Below are 8,783 nucleotides of genomic sequence, written 5' to 3' on the forward strand. Positions count from 1 at the left end.
CCTCGTCCATTCTTAGGGACACAATTCAGCATTCCAGAATGTTCCTCTATTTCTAGAACCGTGCCCAGGCTCCCTGGGACTGTCACTCTGTGTGTATGAGTCCTGCTCATGGAGGATCAAACACATGTGCGTCTACGTTTCACGAAGAGACACAGAGCCCCCAGCCTCGGAGGTTCCGGCATCTCCCCTCACACACAGTGTGACCCGTCGTCCCCCACGCGTTGCGAAACGTGGTTCCCATGTCGTGCTGAGTGTTCTTCCCGGACGATCTCCCTACCCCTCGTGACAACCCTAGAACACAGACACTCATTTACGAATGGGGAAACTGAGGCTGGGCGAGACAACAGATGCCCCCAAGGGCCCACGGCTGGAAGGTGCTGGAACCAGGGCGCGACTCCCCACAAATGGCTTCCAGGACCACTGCTTCTATGCAGAATGTGGGGAGATGCTCACGGACCCCGACTGTCCCTTTTCCTCATGCAAAGACTTTGGAGCTACGGAGACCAAAGCACGGTGTGTCCAAAATCCAGACCCAACGAGACGCTCCGACAGCCCGGAGGGACACCATAGGGACATGCTTCCCCAGCCAAGTGCCCAGTATGCGTGCTCGCGGTGCCCCCAGGGGAGAGGGGCCGACCTTCAGCCTGGTGGGATGACCGGTGAGTGTCAGCATCCCACGAGAGACCGGCGAGTGTGACCAGGACTGGGAATAACGCCCGTCTCTGGTGCACTGCGGTGGCAGGGTCCTGGCATCGTCCCGGGTCTGGCAACCGGGGCGTGCAGGCGCCCCTCGATTCCAGGGTCCCCTGCCTGCAGCACAGGCAAGCAAGTGGCCTCAGACTCCCGTGTCCAGGAGACAAACAAGCATCGGCAGCCCTGACCAGGCCATTGGAGTGGGGCAGGGGCAGGGGCCGGGGGACGTCTGAACAGAGAACAAAAGCCCAGCTGGGCTGGGGGCCGACAGCAGGAGCCGCTGTCCTTGAAGGTCCCGACCACAGCGCTGCATGCCCGGCTCCTGTGAACTGACCCACAGCAGGCTTAGGCCACTTTGGACAGTGCTGTCGGGCCCCAAAGGCAAGCACGGCAGGCTGGACAGACGGCAGCTCAGGGCCGCCCCCCGAAGGCTTCTGCTTCCTCCGGGAGGAAAGGGTTTTGCTTTCGGGTTTCGCCTTCTTCCTGCCATTCTGCAGTTTCTCGGAAAACACATAAAAGTTCTGGCTCACTTCCCTCTGGCCGACGTCTGAGACAACGCACGGCCACATCCTCGCCCGGCTTCCAGCCTCGAACACAACTGTCCCTCCGAGGGGACGAAAGCCACCTCTTCCGGCTCGTGCCCGTTTGTGTCCCTGCGTCTGTACTGAGTTCTCACGGCCCAAAACGTTTCCCCTTCCTCTTCTCTAAAACTCTTTGACGACCCCCCCCAAAGTTCTCCCTGAACCTCACATTCTCCCAGGTGCCTCTGATCCGAGGCCTCTCACCTGGGCTGCCCCTCCCCAGGCACTCACTGGGCTGCGCCCTCATGATTATGAAGGGACCTCAAAGTCTCGAATAGCCTTCTGGCCCCTCCCACCTCCCTGCCCCCCGGCTCCCCCTCTGTGCCGTCCACCCCGGCACCCCAGGCCTCGGCCCGGCTGCGTCTGCCCACCCTCCACCCTCACTCTCTCACTCTGGCCCCCAAGACGAGGACAAAGCAGCCTGCTGTGCACCCCATGACCCACCTCTTCCTCCTCTCCGGCCAGCGTCCCTTTCCGAAGGCGGCAGCTGGGTGAGTCTGAGCCCAGGTTCCCCAGGTGACATTTTCAATAGACGAAAGGTGACGGTCAACTTAGAAGGTCTTACATCGAGGCGGCTGCGTTGATTTTCTTGCTAGCCTGTGAAGGGTCATATTTCCATTGGAAAAGTCACTCCTCTGGCCCTGCTACCTGCGGTGGCCAGGTAATGGCAGGAGAGGGCAGCACAGGGCGGGGACAGGAGCGGGCAGGGCAGGAGGAAGTGGAGCACGGTCACCTGGAGGAAGAAGGGACAGGGCCGGGAGCCAGCGGCTGCCCACGGGAGGGTCCTCGGGTCCTGGGAACCTCCTCCCAGCTACTTGTCACTGTCCGCAGCCCTTGGGATCCGATCTAACCCTGCTCACTTCTGACAAGTGCGGCCTCAGCTGCGCTCCCCAGTGGCTGATTGACCTGGAGCCACACCTGGCTGGCTCGGCTGGGCCTGTCCCAGACACCTCGGGGCTTTTTCACCCCCTGAGAAGAGGACAGAGCCTGGGGTTGCTGGGAGGGATAAAGGAGACCATCATAGGCAGGCGTGCCCACCCCACAGGCCACCCGGTTAGCTCTAAGCATGCTTCCTCAGCGAGCACAGCTGCTGTCGCCACCTAGCGTCCACGGGGGGAACTGTCCGTGGGCATTTGGCCCGTGGTCCTCCAGGTGACGCCCAGAGAGAGGAACCCGGGTCCTGCCCTCAGGAGAGAGCGAGACTCTCAGCAACAGGGGAAGTTTTCGGAGTAATATTTCAATAAACATTTGGAGGCTCGGAGTTCTTTCAAGAAAAATCCTCTCTCACACACACACAGAAAGGCAGAGAATGGAACGACGATGGTGACCAAGGCCCCCCAGGGTGCCCCTGTCGCCCGACAGCACTGTTAGACACCGCGCTGGTCTCCGGCGTCGAACACCCACAGCCGCCCGGGACTGCGGCCTGCCCTTGTTCACTCAAATCGACAGTGAGAAAAGCATTTCCGGTGTGGCCCAGCTCGTGCCCACTGAAGGATGTGAAGTAACATTGACTCCTGCCGCGTGTGCCTTCCGATGCCTTCTACACTCCCTAAGCTCGCCAGATTCGGCAATAAACTGAATTTTATTTAAGCGGGACTCCCGGTTAAACTTGTGTTCCAGATAAATAACAAAGACCTTTGTTTAGTCCCGTCCATATGCGTGCTGTGTATGGGATAGATTTACACTTAAAAAATTATCTGTTCTCTTCTAAAATTCAAACTGACCTGGTGTGCTTTATTTTACGTGTATGGGATAGATTTACACTTAAAAAAAAATTATCTGTCCTCTGTCTAAAATTCAAACTGACCTGGTGTGCTTTATTTTACCTGGCGACCATAATTTCACTCCATCTTTTTAAAATGCTGGTCTCGATCTCCTGACCCGACGTTACTGCCTGCTAGAGAGTCTCAAGCCCCAGTGTGACAGGACTGTGAGCATTTCCTTCCACAGGGGACACCAAAGTGAGGGGACACTCTGTGGAGAAAGTTGGATTCAAACTGGGCAGTCGCCACCTGCCAAGAGCCACCCGCCTTTTAGCTTCAGACGGGAGCAGTGTCCTGTCTAGACGCCACCGATGATGCTCAGATCAACCCGAGAGAAATCTCGGTGAGTCTTTGGCCATGTATGTCCTAAATGAACGTGCTCACTTTCGTATGTCTAAGGACAAAGAGAAAATATGTTCGCAAACAGTCTGTCAACAGGAAAGACGTCGCTCAGTAATTTGTAACAACTTGGACCGTTGCGTTTTCCTCCAAGGACATATGGCAATATTCTTTCACAATTTTTGACGTTTATGAACAAAATCTGATGCCGCGCCTAAGTGAATAAATGCTGAAAGCAGGTGTGTTCCAAGAGAGTGGAAGAAAATACACGATGCAGAATGTTTAAAATCCATTAAATCGATCATTCTGGAATCTCTGTGTTTGTTTTTGTCCTCAGGATATTCCACATATAGCGGCCACAGTGATGCTTCTCCAGCAAAATGCTCATTGGGTCACCCCTCTCTTCAAAGACAACTGTCTTTAGTGGCTTCTGTGGCTTCCCTCAGCAGTCGAAATAAAAGCTGACATTTGTTTCTCTCTTCTATAAGTGACAAGGCCGTACACGATCTGGCCCTTTTTGACGTCTCTAAACACAGCTTCGGGTTGACTTTCGTCCAGCGGACTCCTCGCTGTACCTCCACATCGCGGGCACGTTTCTGCGCAAGGGCTTGCTCCTGCCCCGCACGCGGGCTGGACGGCTCTCCACATGGACACTCACGCGATAGCTCAGTGACTTGCTGCGGATGGTTATCAGTCGGGAAACACAAACTGCACGGAGTCCTTCAGCAGAGGAGCCCGGGCGTGGAAGCGGCCGAGCACAGGAGGAGCCCAGGGTGACGTTATGTGGACACCAGATAGCAAAGGCAGGAGCGGCCAGCACCTCTACCACGGCAAGAAGCAAGTGGAAGGGCTCGGGGTTATCAGGCCCTGGCAGCCCGGAGGAGTGGCCGGGGGCTGTGGCTCCCACACCCGATGACAGGGCACCGATCGTCCGGTGCAGGGACCTCTGCAGCTCTGAGGAGGAGTCCCAGAAAGGTCGATCTCATACCCTCAGAGGAAGGGCTGTTGGCCAGCGGCGCTGATGACTCAGAGGACCCAGCGAGGGGCCTGGAGAGCTGGGACTCGGGACTCTGAGATGTGTGCTCCCGGCAGTCGGAACGAGACTCGTTCTGAGCACGCCGAGAATCTGTAAAAACCAGTCAACTATGACCTCTGGGGTGAACGGGTCATTACTGGAGCGATGCCGACAAGCAGGACAGAAGAGGTTCCTCCCTTCCCCCTCCCGCATTCCAGGCTCCTCCCACCACACTCTGGTGGGAGAGACGGCAAGAAGCCAGCTGACCATGGAGAAGTACAGTTTGCAGAGTCCCAACCATCGCTTTGCAGAATACTGAGTCAGAATGACTTCATTTCTGGGGCCTGTTCCCTCAGAGAAAGTCTGCATCGGTAAATCTCAGGCAAGCAACGAAAGATCTAGGTATCCAGTTGCTCCGAAGGTTAACTAGATTTGGAATAAACCCTGATCTAGAAGAATCTAGTAGTGAGGAAACTGAGTAGTGCTGAAGTCTGTTATGGTCTCTCACCATTAACTCTATCGGTCAACCTGGCGGAGCCACCGGGGGCCCAGATATTTGGTCAAACATTATTCTGGGTGTTTCTGTAAGGACGCTTTGGGACGAGTTTGATGTTGAAATTGGTAGACTGAGCAAACTGGATTGCCCTCGATAACGTGGGCGGTCCTCGACCAAGCCGTTGTTCTATTCAGGCCTGAACTGAACGGAACAAAAAAGCAAACCCCAACCCACCCCCTGCCCCCGCCAAATAAGAGGGAATTCCTTCTGGCTGAATGCCTTCGAGCTGGGGCGCTGGCTCCCTCTGGCCTACGGATGGAACGGAAGCGTGAGACTAAGTCCAGCCACGCCGTGCTGGCCTGGGCCTCCAGCCGGCGGGAGATGTTGGGGTTTGTCAGCCTCGGTAAACACGTGAGCCCGTTCTCATCATATGTCTCTCTATATATGTTTTTATAATTAATAAAGATAAATGAATAAATCAATCATTCTAATGTGTGTTTATAAGTCGAAACGTGGAAATATTTTATAATTACGAACAGAGAAAACGGCATGCTCTCTTCGACAGAATTATGAGTCACAGATTTCAAAAGCTTCTTCCAGATGTTGCACTTTGATAACGTCACTGCACGAAGAAGAACAAGTAGCGATGAACTAGAACCTCGTCAAGGTGTGCTGGAACCTGCCGTCAGCATCCACAAGGTGTGTTGCAGGTTCACGCACCACAGGTGACTGCAGCGGGCTGCTGTCGACGGACGCCATCTCTCTGTTCCGACAGGGTTATGTAAGTTGTTTGTGAAATGACTGAAAGTAAAAAAAAAAGGTGAAGGGTCCATTGGACCCAGGTGGCCCACGGCGGTGCCGATGGGGAGAGGTTGATGCACAGTGAGGTGTGACAGCAGCTCAGGAGCCACGGAAGATGCCCTGCTGCTTCTCAGAGAGACATCATGTCAGAGACCTCTGACCGGCTTCTACTCCAGGTGAAAGGGGGCCGGGTCGGCGATTCTGTGACACAAGCGAGGCAAAGTGAGGGTGGCCGATGACACCAAATGCTGCAACATGAGGGTCCGCTGTTTGCTCTGCTCTGGTGAGCAGAGCAGATGCTTCCACATAGATGCTTCTAGGTGGATGCTTCCATAATAAAAAGTTTTCTTTAAAAGAAAAAGAACAGGAAGAAGCTTCAGTGGCAGGGGATCCCTCTCCATGATTCGGAGTCGGGCCTCAGCACAGACCGCTCGGCCCTCCCTGGGAAGACCCCAGGCGGCGGGGGTCTGCCGGCCTCCCCAGCCCCACTCCGTATGCGCTCAAGTTCTGCTCTGCAGAGCGGCCTTGGCGAGATCCCTGACACGGGGGCCTCTGGGAGGGGCTTCTCGCCACGGGGTGGCAGCCATGGAGGGGACCCCCGGCGAAGGTGGCCAGAATCCTTCCAGTCTCCACCAGTCCCACCGTTCGGCACATTTCGCAGGTACCTCTTCTCCCCAGGCAAGGGCCGTGTGGGACCAAGGCCGAGGTGGGCACTGCCACGGGAGGGCCTGGGCCAGCTAGGGAGGCCGGCTCTGAGGTCCCGGAGGCAAGGCGGCCCCTGCCAGGGGGCTCGGCCAGCCACATCCAGACCAGTCTCCTTCACAGATCCTCCCCGGAATGTCGCCGAGATGTGCGGCAGCTGCAAAGTCTGCCGGTGGGATGGGCCACAGGTGGCACCAGCTCCTGGCGTCAGCAGAGGGGCCAGTCTGTCATCCTGCCGCCTGCTCACCTGTCCGGTCCGGGCTGCTGTGAACAAATACTGCGACGGGGGTGCTTCTGAACCACAGGGCTTTCGTTCTCACAGCTGTGGAGGCTGCAAGTCCAAGGTCAAGGCGCCGGCAGGTTTGGCGTCGTGTGAAGGCCCACCTCCCGGTTCACAAGTGGCTGTCATTTTGTGTGTCCTCACTTGGTGGGAGGTGAGGGAAGCCTCTGGGGTCTCTTTAACGAGGCCTCTTCCTTGGTTCGTAGATGGCCGTCTCTGTCCCGTGTCCTCACGTGGTCGTCCCTCTGTGCGTGTCTGTGTCTCATAAACACACCAGTCGTATTAGCTCCGGCTCACCCTGGCGACCTCTTCCTAACTTAGTTCCATCCGGCACAGACTCTACCTCCAGACGAGGTCACGTTCGGAGATAACGGGCCAGTTCCGATTTAGCCCACACATGGGTGCTGGAGCTTAACCTGGACAAAGCAGACACAGTCCGGGCCCCACAGGCCCCAGAGCCTGGCAGATGTGAACACGGCCCTGCCCACTGGGCCCTCGAGGCTGTGGCCTCCCCTCACCCAAAACCACTGTGGAGACACCCAGCCAGGCTCAAACCCCCCGGGCATGTGCAGACAGGGTGTGGGCAGGCCACAGGTGTCACGGGCGTCCCCGAGTCACCTGTGCCACCTGTCCCCACAACCCCCGCCCACACCGTGTGCAGGGACGCCTTCCCAGATGCCACATTGTCGCGCCTCCCCTGCGGGCATGGAGCTCCCAGCGCTCAAATCAACACCCAGAGAGTAAATATAACAGCACGGCATAGAGCAGATGTCAACATATGAGCTCACGGCCAAGGCCCTTCCCCTTTCAGGCCTCTCCTGCCCCACAAGACGGCACCCAATGCCCGGGCTGCCAGTTTTATTCAGCAAATGCTATTCTTATGAACAGCTGACCCAGATTCTCAGCTTGAAGTAGGACGTTTCCCAGGCAGTCAAAGATGCAGAAGGGTGAATTTAAATGATGCTTAAAAGCATGGAAGCAAATTTGGGCCGCTGTCTCTAGCGGGGGTGAGGGTGCGGGCGCCAGCCAGAGGCCACGGGGCCCGGGCGGGACCCCATCACAGTCCGCCTGCCCCATGCCTCTTTCCCCAAGCTGGATGCTGACTCACGGAACCACTGCAGAAAGATCTGTGTTTTAAAGTTTAATTAACCTACATTCTTTCTTAGATCTCATGACCTGATTTTCCATCCTCTCTGCTGGGGCCCACACGGCAGCGGCAGCGATAGAATCACTTTCCGTTTTAACCCCAACACTCCTCCAACAGGGCTTGACCCCCAAAGCAAAGGATGTAGGCGTGAGGAAGCAGGAGGAACCAGTGACAGACACATTAGTTAGCATCTCTCTTCCCCTTGACCTTTGCCTCTGGAATCCTGGAGGCGGGGTGAGGGGACAGGCCCAGGCCGGTCGTGCCCCGGAGAGTGTGGGAGGGTAGCTGGTCCAGGGTCCCAGCTGCTGAGCTCCGGGATTCGTGCTCCCAGCCAGGGACCTGGCCTGCCGAGGCGCGAAGGCAGGCCCGGTCCTGGGAGACGGGGCTTTCCCGATGGCCAGTCCTGGCTCGAGGATCCGCCGATGGCCGTGCCAGACCTTCCTTAGGCTGCACCACCCGCGGACAGACGCTGCCCTCGCCCCTCCTCACTTCAGGGTCGGACCTGAGTGGCTGTCACCTCCTTCCTCACTTTCCCTCCCCCAGCCAGGTCCCCCAATAAAACATTTGATCCGGTGCTTCTCGGGGACCCAGACGGACACAGAGTCCGCTGCCTCACCCTCTCCACCTCCACCGCCCAGACCAGCCCTCACCTGACAAGTGCCAAGGCCTCCGGCCTGGTCTCTCCGCTCCCGCCTGTCCCCACGGTCTGTCCTCCAGGCTGACACTGCCACCCACACCGCGGCTCCCAGCCCACCCAAGTTGAAGCCGAAGTGCTCACGCTGCCTGGCCTTGCAGGCCTGGCCCGCCCCTCCCTGGCCAGCCGTCCTCTGTGCCCCTGTCATGCTCTCCGCTCAGACCAGACCAGCGTCCATCACTTTGCTCTACCGTCCCTCCACCCTGAGCTCCCCCAAGACTTGCAGGAGGGACTGACCCTGCCCTTTCAGGCCTTCTTCGCTTCTTCCTTCT

The 8,783-nt window shown here is 57.3% G+C and overlaps 1 long non-coding RNA gene across 2 annotated transcripts in view; it reads right to left on the reverse strand.

Moving 5' to 3' along the window:
• LOC112473690 overlaps positions 1-3,011 on the reverse strand; it is a 4,438-nt gene extending 1,427 nt beyond the window's left edge. The window contains exons 1-2 of one of the 2 annotated variants that reach the window (XR_003044148.1): positions 2,008-3,011; positions 1,719-1,871 (exon numbers count right to left, since the gene is read on the reverse strand). This is a non-coding gene — a long non-coding RNA (uncharacterized LOC112473690). Of the gene's footprint in view, positions 1-1,718 lie in introns of both variants that reach the window. The other variant, XR_003044147.1, reaches the window with a different exon arrangement.
• Positions 3,012-8,783: the final 5,772 nt, after the last annotated feature.

The sequence above is a fragment of the Pteropus alecto genome, unplaced genomic scaffold, assembly GCF_000325575.1.
Source record: "Pteropus alecto unplaced genomic scaffold, ASM32557v1 scaffold8, whole genome shotgun sequence".
In the NCBI taxonomy this organism is placed as follows: Eukaryota; Metazoa; Chordata; class Mammalia; order Chiroptera; family Pteropodidae; genus Pteropus; species Pteropus alecto.